At 43.1% G+C, this 15,379-nt stretch overlaps 1 protein-coding gene across 9 annotated transcripts in view; it reads right to left on the bottom strand.

Annotated features, from left to right (window-relative positions):
• Window positions 1-15,379, bottom strand: part of ARB2A (ARB2 cotranscriptional regulator A) — a 259,415-nt gene that overhangs the window by 19,245 nt on the left and 224,791 nt on the right. The gene's annotated exons all lie outside the window — the stretch shown is intronic.

The following is a 15,379-nucleotide window of genomic DNA, read 5'->3' as shown; positions in this document are numbered from 1 at the left end:
CGTAACACTCACTCAAAATCTGTAATAAGCCAGGCATATTTTAAGGTCACTAACCTGCCCAAGAACGCCATCACCTGTATAAGCATTCATGTTCAGTAGCATATTTATGACAACTGCACTGTTTGTGCATCATATTATCATCCAGATAACACAACACACTTTGCACACTTTTATCTATGCTTTATGGCCAGTATCTTTTAAATATTATCAACCACTCTTCATTTTTTTGTTTACTGCTGCCATATCACGATGTACCTCCCAGGTGTGGCAATGGCTGATGTTGCTGCACTTACCCTTAGGAGCGGTTCTTGCTTACCACCTTGGGACACCATGTTTGCTCTGTGCAGTACAAAATCTGCTAACCCCGAACTCCTAATTATTTGCTGTTCCAAGCTGTCATAATGTTAAAGCACTGTCTTTTATTCCAGGTGAGTCTTTTATCCTATGCATCTACATGTACCTGTTACATTTCACTGCATGTGAACATACTGGGGCCTGGAGACATGAAGAAAGGAAAATGACATCTTTTTTCCTTCCACAGGCACACATATACACCCCATCTGACAGTGCCCTGGTATGTAACAGGCCATCAAGTATTCGGTAAAAACTTTGCAAATGCTCATTGTCTTTTCAGGACGAGGACTCTTCTACTCCCTTTGTATGCAGTCTTGAATGCAAATTGGGCACTAGCATAGGCATTTCTCTCATAAACAGCTATGTTCCATTTATTTAACCTGCTAAAGCTAAAAACCAAGCAGCTAACATACTGCAGAAAGCCAAATCTACACAACGCACAAATTAGTTTGTTAAGCAACAGTCATTGGGTGTTACTAGCGTTCTTAGGTTTTGCATTTTCTTTCCTCTTTAAATATCTTTCCTTAAATTTGAAGTAATGTCATTAAGAACAGCAGACTACTTGACAGGCTTCTCTGGTAACAGGCAGCACAGTGTGTTTTCTTTAAAGGGCTCATGATAGAAATGCTGAAATAAGACGTGTTTTTACTTAATGTGGATAAAGTGTGTGAATGTTGTGTGAAAAATCTGAAGTGGGAATAAAAAACAAGCCTAAAAGAATTAGGCTCTTCCCTCTTTAAAAATAAATACTGGAAAATTGTTTCATTTAATAAAATTGCCAGCTTTGCAATCCAAAGAGCTCCCCTACAGTCCCTTCAAAGAAAATAAAGACAAATCATTACACAAGTGGCAATGTAAACCTGTTCTTCTCTGTCACTTTTGTAAAAAGGAATGCCTGAGCTGTGGAGTTGTAACAAGTTTTGACTATGAACCATTGAAAATCTGGCACTTCCATGAAGCTCCATCAGGAGTAAAACTATCCACCTAGGGTGACGGTACTTAAACCTAATGTTTTGTGCCTGGACACCTTTCCACCAGCACTGCGTCTCTTGTGGCCCTGGGTTTTTGTGCTGCAGCAGCCGAGCCAGACTCTAAGTCAGCAGGGGAAGGTTGTCTGTGCTCGATCCTGTGCGGACCCGCACTCAGGGCTCACCCCCTCCACCTGGAAGCGTGGAAGGATGGGGAAAGGAACCAGACCCTTTCGGTCCCATCCATTTTTGTTCACTACATCAGAAACCAAACCAGTGAGATTCTTGAACTCCACGCCCCAGATCCTCTTAGGAGGAACAGGCCAAAGCCAAGCTGGCTGAGCCGCACCCCAACCAGGCTCCCTGTGGTTTTATAGATTTAAGTAGCTTAAGGTTATTTCAGTGTGCCACACTGTCATGGAGGAGCACTGGAAGTGCTAAGGTTGTCAGTCTGCTGAGATATCAAAGATTAGCTCATGCAGGAATGTATCAACATCCTTCATATACAGCTAATCAAATTTGAAATTACTGACATGTCACCTTGAGGAGAAATTTGATTTATTATTTGCAGAGTAATCTAGAAAGCAGCGAGATGCACAGCTGTAAGACTTACTGTTATGCTGACTTTGTGACAATACATTAGTTTTGTTGCTCCTTTTGTGCCTTCACAAAATAATAGTAAATAACAAAACTTTCTTTGTGGCATTAAGTAGTCCAGAGAGCAACATGTGAAATGCTGCTCTTCGAAGTAATAATTCAGATATAAAACCACAGAATAATTGTTTACTAATAATTAATGGTATGTAGCTGAAGATATGAATGTCTACAGTTATTTTCCCTCTTTGCAATGACCCCATTCTTAATGGGGAAGGATACCAAAAGCCATTTTGGCTCTGCGACCTCTCTTGCTCGTTTCTCCCCATTGGGTAGCAGGGCCTGCTCCAGTGGGATCAGATTTTAAATGTCATGCAAATAGCATGCAAATTTTAAAATGCCATGCAGTTTAAGTGCATACATAATTTGTAGCATATTTACTTATTTGTGCTCATAAATCACAATGCCTGTGAACACAAACCAGGCATGCAACTGTATGTACATTTTTCATGCACAAATGTGTGCTAAACCCATCTGAAAATCTGCCCTCTTGTAACTTCATATCAGAGGAGACTTAATTTTGTCTTGAAAATATAGACAACATAGGTTCCCACTCAAGAAAGTCAGATACCTGGTTAATTGCACTGCAGTATTCATCCAGTCTGCACCACAAATTAACACAGAGCACTCATGTATGCCACAGGCAAAGTTTCCTGAATTAAAGATTTATTTTTAGCACTGATATTTGCTCCCAGTTGTTATGTGTAGTTTTGTATGTATATAAATATATGTTTATGGCACAACATAAATAAGAGTTCTGCATTTGAGATCAGCTACCCTGGTAAGTAAATGACTATGCATATAAACAAATCTGTTCACTACCTTCAAATATTTTTATTTGTCATATAATTATATCATATATATATCTTCACAGATGTATAAAATATATTCTTAGGAAAATTGCCACAGAATGTTGTTGCTTATATTAAGTAAATGGTATATTTGTGTACTGTGCTCTGTACTTATATACATGAAGCATATTTGTATACACATAGAACTGCCAAATATTTCACTTCTGTTACTGTACACACAGGTTGATATTACTGGAAAAAAAAAAAAAGTACTAACTCTCTGGAGTGTTTTGGAGAGCAGGTTACCAGTGCACCTTTCAGAAAACTTGTTTTTATGCTGACAAGGCTGCAACAATGTGCTTGAGGTAAGGATGCTGTATGGCCAGGTAGGCTCACGGCTAACAACACAGCCTTTACCCAGCATTAGTCCACTTAAATCGAGGCTGATGAGTGTTGGCACCACCAGACAAGGTCTGGAAGAAGCAACTCGGATGGCTTGTGAAAACCCCTCTGCTGTCTGACCGACTGCTGGCTGCGGGGCCATAAAATCCTGCCCACCACATTAAGGAGTAGGTAAAACAGACCTCTGAAGAACCGACTTTACCCCACATTCCATGTTTTCTTCCCAACCCTGGTGTGGGGCACTCAGGGCCTGGCTAATCCACTAAAAGAAGCAAAAACTGCATTTATGGGTGGCTTTGAGGAGAGGTGTTCCAAGCTGCGGCAGTGAGATCGAGATGAATCAGGTTCTGAAACAGTGTGGGAATTTTCAAAATGGAATTTAAATAACTAAAAGAGTAACAAGGGATGTGAGGTGAATTTCAAAATATTAGCATTAACAACCTTCTTTTTTTAGACAGGTTATCTCTGGCAAATAAAGCTGTTAAGTGATTTCAATAGCATCAATATTATACACAAAAATGTGATATAGTTAATAACAATGAAAAAGAAGAGAATTCTCACGGGAGGTATAAAACTGGCGTGCAACAAGTTATACCCTCACTCTCCTAATCCAGTCTGAGCCATTTAATTTCATGTTTTTAAAATATATTAAAAGGCTTGATTTTTTCTTCCCCACAAAAGCCTCTTAAAAAGCATTCATAACACATCCGCGCGCATACGAAGTAGGTGGCGGTACGCTAGCAGAGATGAGGTTGCCTCCTGGTTGTTCCAGGGAAGGACAGCCCTCTGTGCCAACGCTGAAGCTGACCTGACAGATCGGACCCTCTGGAGGGTCCTGGATTTACATTTCATAAGCTTAATAATATCCTGCCTTATTTATGATTTGCTGCCTGGAACAAAGAAGGTTGTGCTTAACAACTTGACTTTAGTGTGGGTAACTGTTGATCTCAAAATGGCACGTAAAATGCATTTACATCAGTACCGCTAATAGGCCCATAATGATTCTTTATTATGTTTCAGTGAAAGGCAACTGAGTGACAGGTAACTGATTTTGTAGATCAAATAACTTTCTGCCACCCCCACACAGCTCCCAGCTGCTGCACACTTCACATGCCAATACAAATACAGTTGTAAAGTAGACAAATATATTATAACTACGTTATTAAATGAGACACAACACGGGGTGCTGGAAGACTCAGAGAGCTGTTTAATAGGGAACTACGGGGATGCAAAACTGAGTTCCACGAGGGTTTCGGTGCGCAGCCGGTGCCCCCGTCCCTGATGCCAGAGTTCAGCAGCGCTGTGCCTATGCTCAGATAGTGCCTGCCCTACCAGGGCAGGGGATGCTCACTGCACAGTGTTTAAAGAGAAGCATTTTGGTATGTAGACATGGGTACTGCTCTCAGAGACACTGACAAGGGTGTTCAGAAATCCTGGTGCTGGAGGCTGATGGTGCTGATGGCCTGCAATGCTGCAAAAGACTCCCGCTTGGCCGGGATTTATTTTTACGCACTAAACTGTGAGTAAATAAGGCATCGGAGTCTGTCTGATCATCTTTGACAACAACTCCAACCCTGTCATCACAGCCACAGGAGAAACCGTCATGTACCCAGCCCTGACCTGCCGAGCCTTTTATCTGTGTGTGTACTCTCCCCAAACCCCGCAAATAAAGGGCAACCAGCAATTTACACATGAATCAGCCTTCTCTGCCGAGCAGGCACCAGAGACGTTCCTTTTCTCTGCCGTGGTGGGGAGAAGTGGCCGGGTTGGAGATTGCCCAGGAATCATGGGCAGCGGCGGCGGGCAGTGAAATGCTTGGCGGGATGCCTGGCGTGGGCGGCAGCCATGGAGGAGCAGAGGAGTGCCGAGAGGGGAGCTGCTCAAAGCAGGCAATGTCACACAGCGCGGAGATACACTGCCGATAGGAGATGGTACAAGATACCTTAGCAGGCAGCGGTACGGAATTCAAGATGCATTTTGATGAGGTGCAGGCCTTGCAGTTACTTCAGGTCTTGGCTCTGCTTGCATGCGCTGCCGCTCGCAGCCACCACTGACACCGGCACGCTTACGAGCGACTGGCCAGGGGCATGCATCGGTCAGCCCTGACAAAATGCTCTAATGACATCATTCTCAATGGCAATTAGCTAAAAATTTTACAACATGAAGGTCTACTGTTGAGGCAGTGCACTGCTCTGCTTCCACCAAACATCACTGCTCAGAGGAGTAGTTTGGCTGATGAGATGACTTTGCCTTCTAAAAACCCAAAACTGAAATATAAAATGAAAACTAAGATGTCTTCCTCCTTTATACCCTAGGTAAAACCCCTATTCTCTACAATTACACTCTTTTATTGGGGTTACATCCATCCTATCTTTGTTTAACCTTCCTGAAAACATACTCATCACTGAGAATGCTTATGTTACACATCCTTGCTTCCCAAGATACACAGGAGTAAAAATATGATTTCAGAAATTGATTCTGCCTTTGAAAAAAAATAAAATTCTACGAGAGCTATGCCTATATATCTGATGGACAAAACAGACCTACTGAGTCTAATTGTTTTAGTATTTACATGATGATATGCAGGTGTAAAATAATGATATAGGTTGGATATGCCTTCATTTAAATTTAATACCAACGTTGCTAGCATCAGATCTGCGTTTATTAGTGTGGTACATTTTCTGTGAGTATGGTTTGACTAGATGCCAATGATTTTTGAACTATGTAGTGAAGCCAATTAGCTCTAAGAAATAAACTGATACTTCTCTCTAGTGTCATACTAACTGCTACAGTATGAATTATGCTGCTGATAAAGATGTTGCTATGAGCCAAAACATAACTACAAAGACTTAATCAACTTGCAACATTTACATAATCATAATAAGAAATTCAGCTCTGAAAGAGTTGTGTTTACGTCCCTAAATGTACGTCTTTAACGGACGCCAAAAACAAAGGTAAAAATCCATATAAAATGTGGTTTATTGTTCTCCAAGCCTTATGCCCTCCCCCATTTCCCAGAGCGGGCGCTGTCCCTCTGCCACCCTGGCCCCGGTGGACGTGCTCCCTCCCCAATGCCCTGCTCTCCCCTCGTGCTGCAGCGCTCTCCTGCCTGGTCTCGCTCCTTCTCCACCCTACACACTGCTTCTGACCCCTCCTCACCGCCAGCTCCCAGGCTCTTGTTCCCCTCTCACCCTGTCCAGGGGCTCACCACCATCCAACTTTCCTTCCAAGCCAGGCTGCTAGGTCCTTTCGCAGCCACTGGAGATGTCACCTGCTGGGCTTACAGGGCAGGCGCTGCTTCCAGATCCTGCTCGTGGCCCACGTTGGCTGCTGCCATTGTGTAATAAACCTCTAAAGCCAACCCTGCCCTGTTTGTTAAACCAGCAGTGCTGCCCAGGCTCACCACAGTCACCATGATGCCTTCTCCTCTTGTCCTGCCAATGACCTCAGGCCCTGCAGGCACTCCTCCTGGACATCGCCGTGAAGATCTTTGTTGTACCGTGCTGTTTTTCTCTTTTCATCCTTCACTGGCTCTGCTTTCTTGATCACAGGGAACTTCAGGTCACTGTTTCTGCCTCCAGAACCCACGGGGTTTGCCTGTGCTGACAAACAGCCCCAGGAACCTTGCTGGGCACCAGGTCCCACTGGCACCAAGCGTTCCCTGCATGCAGTCCCCTCAGGCCAACCCCGACTCAGGCAGGCTGAGGGCTGGCGAGCTGGCCTCCTCGGGCACCAGGAGTGGTCTGAGGAGCACAAAAGCACGGGCAGATGCATCCTAGCACTCTGGACCATCCTCGGGCACTTTAATTAACGAAGACAGACACACGTGGCCGTCCGACCTGCTGCCTGGCCCACTCATCTCCTCTCATACTCGCTCCTGCCTTTGGTCAGCCCGTCACACAATTCTTCAAGCGCCAGATTTGTGCAGTGTTTTTCATAAATTCCTGCAGACCCACTTGATTAACTTCCGAGAAATTCCTCAATACAGCTCTCTGCTGAGATGCCTACAAAAGGGTCAGAATAATTTGTTGGCTGGTCCTTCAGACAACCGCTATCACACCATACAGCCGGGCTGCGACAGTACCTGACCACTGCTTTTCTCTTGTATATTACACTGCATAATGTGACTGCCAGCTCTCTTTCTGGAAGCCGGATTAGTGTCAGACGTCTCTGCTCTTGCCGTAGCACAGGTGAGCCACCTGGGTGCCTGTAAAATGCCCCTGAAGGTCCCCCAGCAGGGAAACTGACGCAGGGCAGGGAGCAGGGCTGGGAGCAGGGCTGGCTGTCACGCAGAATTAGAGTGGAGGGCGCTGACGAAGTGAAGTTGTGTCTAAGCACACTGGCCTGTCTCGAGTTAAATAAGCAGCCGGGCAGGACGCGTACTGAAGTGGTTTACAGGGAAGTGTCTCTACCACAAACGTCCTAAGGGCAGGAGGTCAGATGCCCAGGTACCCCTGGCAAGGTGGACCAGGCATCCCAAATAGCTGAGGCTCGTGGTGCTCTGCCTAAAACCCACTGGTTTCCCTTAACAGGGCCATCTGAAAATTGCTAGAAAAACGAGGTAGTGAGGAGGTAAGGGGAAGAAACAGTTAAAAAAACAGCCTGGGCTTTACCTGAATGCTACATCACGTGGCAGAAGGATGTTATTCTATCACTGTTGACGGAGGAAACCTCTTTTGGTGGCTTGCACCCTGTGAGTCTTGTCAAGAAATCACTTTTGCAGGCACCAGCAGAAGCTCTGAACTCCTCCCCAGCAAACACAGCACAAAGAGGAGGCTGGCACTTTGCGTTCACCTCTGGGAAAGATCAAGTCCTGACCGTCCATCCCAGCTCATGGAAAGAGGTCAAAGCCATGCTTTCAGTCCAAACCAGTGCAAGGTGTGAGCCCCCGCTCTGCCAGCTCACATCCACATAGTTTTATCTTTCCATCCTGTGAGTGCATGTTCTTGCTTTGCCTTCACTAGCCTTGACGAGCTGAAGGGAAGCTTGTGCCTTTTCTCATTTGGCAGAAAAGCAGACTCTGCCAGAGTCCCAGGTGGGAAGAGAGGTCCCTCACGTTGCTACTGAGTGAATAAGACACTTCCTCTGTGAGCCCAACTTAGCTGACACTTATTTGGGACTTAAAGCACAGCTCTGCCTTAGCTTGTTTTCAAAGTCCCTTGGTTAGATTTATTAAGTGATTTTTTTTTTTTTTTACAGATAGTTGCTCAACATTTTTTTTACAGTGTCTAGATGTAGTGAAGCAAATATCTTTTGCCCCTACTAACGTGCTGAGTTACAAACAAATATTAATTCCCATGTAGGATGCATTAAAGTTACATTCTGACTACAAGGAACACAGTCTTATCTTTTCTTCATGTCTAAAAGCCAGCAGTGCACTGAAATAACACTATTTTTAAGGGAAGCAGACCATGAACTTTAAGACACAAGTGCAATGAGATGGCACTTAATACAACATCGTTAAAAAATAGGGCAAGTGGATGCTGCCTGTGAAGCTCAGAGCATACTGATAATGAAAAGCCTCAGGAAAGGCTGGAGGACCTCATTGTTGTCTGGCCCAAAGCACCCAAGCTGTGCACCCTACAGGCAAAACTCAGCTCCTGGATTAACCCTGCTAAGGTAACTGCTTGTCGGACAACGTCCAAGTAGGTAAGTGGGCAAAAGTTATTCTGAGCTGCCTTCTAAGGATGAATAATTTTTTTTTTTTTTTACATGAGTGAGAAATTCATTTGTAGAAGAGTGCCTAAACCATCTAAATTTTAATGTGGTCTCTCCTACAACTAGCTGTCTACAGTCCAGTTCAGCAGCTGCTGAAGGAGTTCACACTCAGCTAGACAATTTGCAAACCAGAAAGAAAAAAGGACAGGACCAGGAAGAAACAATCAAAAAGTAATTCATAATTTGGGTGGGCTAATCTGAATATTTAATATCCCAAGTAATGATGCAACCCCTGGAAAGAATAACTTGAGGCAGGACCTGTGTCAATAAACAGTTTGCAGCAGATCTTAGGCAAATCCGTACTGGTAAATTTGCTGATAAAGACTTCTGTTTTTTCTTTGATTTAATTCTGTCGATAATTTTACTTCTTCATTCACCTTTCCTGCCCTGCCTTTCCAGCTGAGCAGAGCCTCAGGGCAGTCATATATATATATGTATATACACATATATATACAGATAAGAGTTTTTTTTGTATGTCCCAAATAATGCGGCCATAACATAGGAATATTTGCAATGTGCCAAGCAGGGCGTGCTTCTCTGTTTAATAAGGATTACTGATATATTTAAGAAACATATCTCAGGCTAGGTATTTAAATGAATGATTTAGCAGTTTGTTGGGATTTACAGAATTTGAATAAGTGCATTTTCCTGTCATTCAGGTAAGTATTTTTATTAATCCGTGACTTGCCACCAAGGATAAAAACAAAAACAGGGATTTACCCAACTTTTGCATGAAGTTTTCACATGCATCATCTGTCCCCCTTGTAGGCATGGCAGACATATTTAACTGTTGACATGCACTGGGAGAACATGACTCAAACGTCAATGTTAAATATTGTTTTAAGGAAGACAGGTATTTTCAGGACAAAAGCAGCTAGATGTTTAGTTAAAATTAGTTTAAAGTGCAAAATATTTGCGTTTAATTTGATTTAGATGTTTGCTGAAAAGATCTCACCAAAAAAAAACAACTCTGGGTTTGTAAGGCTGAAATTTTATTTGAAGCCTGGAGTGCTACCTCATACAGGAACAGACGTTACCAGTTTTACAGTCAGACATACATTGGACTTTCTTCATTATTTCCTAAAACTTTTTTTTTTTTAATACAGAGTACATTTTATTAAAATGAAATTCATATTTTAAGAGTGGTGAGATCTGAAATAACAGCATTCAAGGGGCTGCTTAGACAGTATTACTCATTTGACACTGAAGGTTTTGTTTTAGTACACAGCATATAAAACCATTTCCTCAAGATATTTTGTGTTCAGCATAAAATATTAAAAATGTCTCATTTCCAAGAGATCTGGTGGGAGTTCATGACAGATGTGTTATATCTTTTTTTGATTTTTTTTTGCAGCATTATTGAGTCTAATTAGCCCCGATGATTTACCCATGACAGTATGAACTTCTTGAGAGGAAAGGAAAAGTGGAGCATCATCTTTGGAGCAAAGAACAAAAATGTTTTTAGGGAGATAGCAGGGAGAGAAAGCCCCTATTCGAGGAGGTTTGCAACTGATGCCCACAAGTAGCCCTGGGAGCTTTCACTTATTTATGCATTACCATATGATCCTTCTCTTTGCCTTCAGCACTACAAAACAGCCTGGGTACAAAGCGCTCTCCAGGTGTTAGCTCAGCAATTGTGTCACTACTCCTTATCTACCTCTTCTGACTCGTTTTGGAGGCCAAATTGCTACTGATGAGCAGCGCCTGACTCCAAAAGCCCGCCATGGACAAGGGGTGGCACTGCTGAACATCCCTCCGCGGCTGCCCCTCGCCAAGCCAGGAGCTCACTGGGGATGCTGAGAACCCGAACGTGAAGCTGCCCTTGCGGATGCCCCTGGGAGCCTTTCTTTTTGCCCGGAGGGCTTCTGCCTGCTTTTCTGCCACAGCGCAAGCACCCTGGTACCACCAGCCTCATTGGGGACAGGGACACAGCCCAGACCAGCAGCACCACGGCTGGGCAATGCGGGAATCACTTGGGTTGAGTTGCATGGGGGTGCCACAGAAAGTTAGGGTTTCTCAAGTTTCAATTAAAACATCTCCAGTGTATTTTTTTTTCTTTTTTTTCTTTTTTCCTTTTTTTTTTTTTTCACCTGAGTGTAGCCCCATGTGGCAAGGTCAGCCCTTTCTGTGAACAAACAGCTCAGTCACCTCCAGTGTAGCTGTTATCTTCCTCAACAAGGGGAGACATTTGGCACAGCCTAAAGCTGGGGCACGAACCCTGGCTAAGCTTAAGACATTTATCTGACAGCATCACCTGACACTCCACAAACACATTTGCTCTCCATGACCCCAGAGCATTCGTGATTAATCAAAAATGTATCTTGGATCTTGAGAACAAGCTACAAGCAGGCACACACAAAAAAGAATATGCTCTCGATCTCGCTTATCGACTCCAGAGGTATATTGAATTTAGAAATAGCAAATAGAATAAAATGATCAATATGTTCTCACTTGTCCATGGAAGAACAAACTTTATCCCTCCAGCAACAAACATTGATCATGTAAATGTTCTGGAGCTGCTTTCAAGTAAAGAAAGCAAAGGCACCAGGATTTTCGGGGAGGGGTGCGGGACACAAAAGCCACCGCTGTACAAGCGTAATCCCTCGGCTGGACAGTGTGCAGGAGCGTATCGAGGCACCTGAACCGCCGCCGCTGCGGCTGCCTCCACCAGTGCACATTGCTAACATCCAGTCTGGGAAACACTGTGCCAAGCCATCTTAATAAAACATTATAGAGGGGACTTTAAAACTTAATGAAGGCACATAATCTGCTTCAGAGAAAACTCTCTGCCTTAATTTAAATGAGACACAGTTATAACATATCCCCTATGCACTGTTTACAATTTATAATTTATGTCTCAGTTCAAATACACTACTTTCTGCAGTCATCTGCTAAGTGATATGATTAGCATTTGAATATTGTAATGTTCTGCTTCTCGATACTCAAAGTAATATGATGCAGTGCATTTCTATTTTAATACCTTTTTTTTATTCACTAATAAGCATACCAAGCTCTAATTAGTTACGAAGAAAGAAATCATGCGCCCCACCCAGTCTAATTTGAAAATGGTTATATCTCTGTAAAAACTCTCCACCATTTCACTTATTAAATCCCATTCTTTTCTGGTTACCTACTGCTCAGGCTACAAGCCGTTTGTGCTCATACAGCACCATCACTCTGCTACAGCACTACTACTGTATGTGCTCCGGTCCCTGTTGGCACGGCAAACAAACTTTCATTGCGTGTGCTCTCTATAAAATGGTGGTACTAATTAGAAGATATAAACTCACGCTGAGGCATGATATGAATTGGCTTTATGCATCTACTAAGCTCACAGCAGTATTAGATTTATACTGTTGATGCCCTCAACTAATATTCAACTAGAAACTTGTAATTTTTTTAAGACCCGTGGAAGAATGAAACAGAAGTGACTGCGTCCCACTCATGGTGTCGCAGGACCGTGGCAGCCCACACTCTGCTGACACTTATATCTATAACCAGCACACACAGAAATGCCCCTTCGGCTTTTTCAGCAGGTCTGGGGGCAGAGTACTGCATGGGGTGCTCACGCCCTCGTCCCGCGGAGCAGGAACAGGGGCGCTGGGGGACAGAGTCCCTAGCACCTGATCGTCAGCTGCTGCTGGTAAAATCGTCCAGCTATGTTCAAAAAACAAACAAACAAACAAAAACCCATAAAAACAAACTCAGAGGAGGGATTTGTGGTTCTGCCACGACCAGGAAGGTGCCCAGGCACCCCAACTTCAATCTGATTAAAAATACTGCATGAACACAGGTTTGTGACCACCCTGCCCAAACTCTTACAGCATGAACTGTGAGCACTAGACATCACAGCTGTGTGTTTTGACATCCATGGTGAAAATGAGCAGAAAATCTAACTGTTCCATATCAAGAAGTATTTTTACTAGTGCTAATGCGCCTTAAATACCTTGTTCCACAGATGAGTGGCCTGGCACCTGCTGCATGAGAAATAGCCAATTACTGCTCAGTGTCTCTAATTTTCTGATTCAATTAGCATGCTTCAGAGCTTTCCAGTTTAATTGCAAACTACTTCACAGTTAGCTCTCTGATTAATCATTGCCCATCTGCAAGCCATCGCAAAACTTGGTGGAACAAATCTGTGTACTTTGGAATGCTGGGAGCTTAGCAAATCAAACTTGTTTTGGTATATAAAGCTTTAATTTTGTTTGCCCTTTTCAGCTGCACTTGTAAGAAGCTCTGTACTGATTAAACAGGAAGTCCAGACAATAATATGCTACATTATGCATATAATTACTGTAAATACAGGCGAGACTGTAGAAACATCATTTAAGGTTAGGTGATAACATGTATGGAGTAGGGGGTCAAGAAAACACATTCGGAACCAATTTCTCCTCCATTATGACAGAAAGAGGGAGGTAGAGGGGTGGAAAAGGGGAGGTATGCTGACACCCGTGTCTCTGGAGGCATTTTTGCAAAACAAGGCTCCTGTACAACCACTGCATACTGCCTCTAACCTCCTTTTTAAAGGGAGCTGGTGCCTCTCCAAAACTTATCAGAAAGTTCGAAAAGTTATACTCTATTGATTTAATACCACGTCTATACACTTTGTTTATTTACTTTAAGGTATTTGCTTATTTATTTTAATTTATTTAATTCTATTTTAATTTAACTGCTGGACAGGCTCATAAGACTGCCCAAGTGTCATGGAGCTGCTGTTTTTTCTGCATTTTTTTCTGCAGAAACAATAGCAATATCCAGTGAACTAACACAGCTTCCCTATTTTAGAGCTGCCTTACTTGGGTATACAAAAACTACCTGCCTGGAAGACTTCATTACAAAAGTACTAGTATGTCATACAGCAGGAAATTATCAATTACATGCAGAATTAACTACTTTGCATATACAAGGGTATACAAGTAACTGAAGCCTACAGATTTCACGATTCATCCCAGCGGGCCTGAATTCCCCAGATTTCAGTATGTACTATATTCAAAGTATTAGATGGATGATTCAGTTCTGCAGGATGCCAAACATCCCTGATCTGTATTAAATTCAATGAGACGCATTGGTGCCCAGCATCCCGTGGCACCATGCTTCAAATACTTTCCTGAACTGGGGCCACAGAAAATATTTTAGTTTTCCAAATCCCGTACTTAAGAACAAGCCAATCTCCATCATAGTTTACCTGCAGACTAATAAGAGAAATACTGTTATTATAAATAAAAAGCTAAACCAGCTCAGTGATCTTCTCTAATCTTGAAAACAGACACAAATACTGTGAAACTATGGTAACAGTGCTTGGAAGGTACCTGGTGACATCACCAGAAAGGAGTACCTCCTGCTTTGTGGCGGAAACACAACTACATGATTGAAACATGAAGGAACAGCTCTCTAAAGCTGTATTTCTGATTGCCAATATGCTGTCACCACACAGAGGCCGAAATCTGGGCTACTTCTTCAAAGTCCTTGGGTCCTGGTCTGAGTTTCAAATTAACAAAATCCATTTTTCTGTATCAGATGAGGCATACATGTCACCCGCCAAGGATAACCTATGCAACTTCTGCATGATGAATAATAAAGTAATTGCAAACTCAAGGCAAAATGTCTTTGACTCTGTGACACACCAGCTCCTGCTCATTATTTGTGTTCATGCAGACACGGTGTACCTGAGTAGAGGATTTTTCCTGTAGCCTATACAATCAGATTACAGATTTGAGACATCTATTTCAAGCCATGCTGAGGAACAAGCTTCTACTCAGAGAAAAAAAGAACTGTCTTGCTGCTCTGTGAAGAACCCCATATTTCAGCAGTTCTATATGTTTTATTACCTTTGGTTTTTACTTCGTTTCTGAAATCATTGCAGCTTGTATTATCTTTGTAACTGAACCACCAGCTTATCAAAACAACCTCCTCTATTAGGATCAGTTCAGCATATGATCACAGAGCTCAGTAAATAGAGGCAAAAAAATGCCATTAATTTATTTTTTCTAGGAGAATACCTCCGAACTGTGTAACACTACTTAAAGTTTTAGCTACACAATGCCCATTAAAGTCAGGGCCAGTTGTGAAGCTAAAATCCTGCAATGCTCTTTGATAATTTACTGCATGAACAGGCTGCATCCTCAACTCGGGGTGTGGGAATCTGTGCTCAGGACTCTGTCCGGGCCATCCCATCACACCTGGACGTAGGAATGGGTTATTCCCATCGCCTTCTCTGACAGCTCACTCATGCTTACATGTAGTTCACAATTGCCTTCCTGGGGTGAGCTGGTTGCTGGAGCAGGGGCTTGGACCAGAGGACCTACAGTGGTCCCTTCCAACCTCAATAATTCTGTGATTCTGCAGTTTCCCACTCTGGCCTCTTTCCTCTGAATGAGAAAAAGCAAAAGCAGTGAAGTGCTTAATGCCTCAGACTCAGGTGTAGCAACATACCCCGGCACATAAACTTGAGAGATCTCTCCTGAACCATCTCACAGACTGTGCCACGTGGAG

Source organism: Anser cygnoides, chromosome Z, assembly GCF_040182565.1.
Source record: "Anser cygnoides isolate HZ-2024a breed goose chromosome Z, Taihu_goose_T2T_genome, whole genome shotgun sequence".
NCBI classification, from domain to species: Eukaryota; Metazoa; Chordata; class Aves; order Anseriformes; family Anatidae; genus Anser; species Anser cygnoides.
Note: the sequence above shows the minus strand (reverse complement) of the source record. Positions and strands in the feature narration are given on the sequence as shown.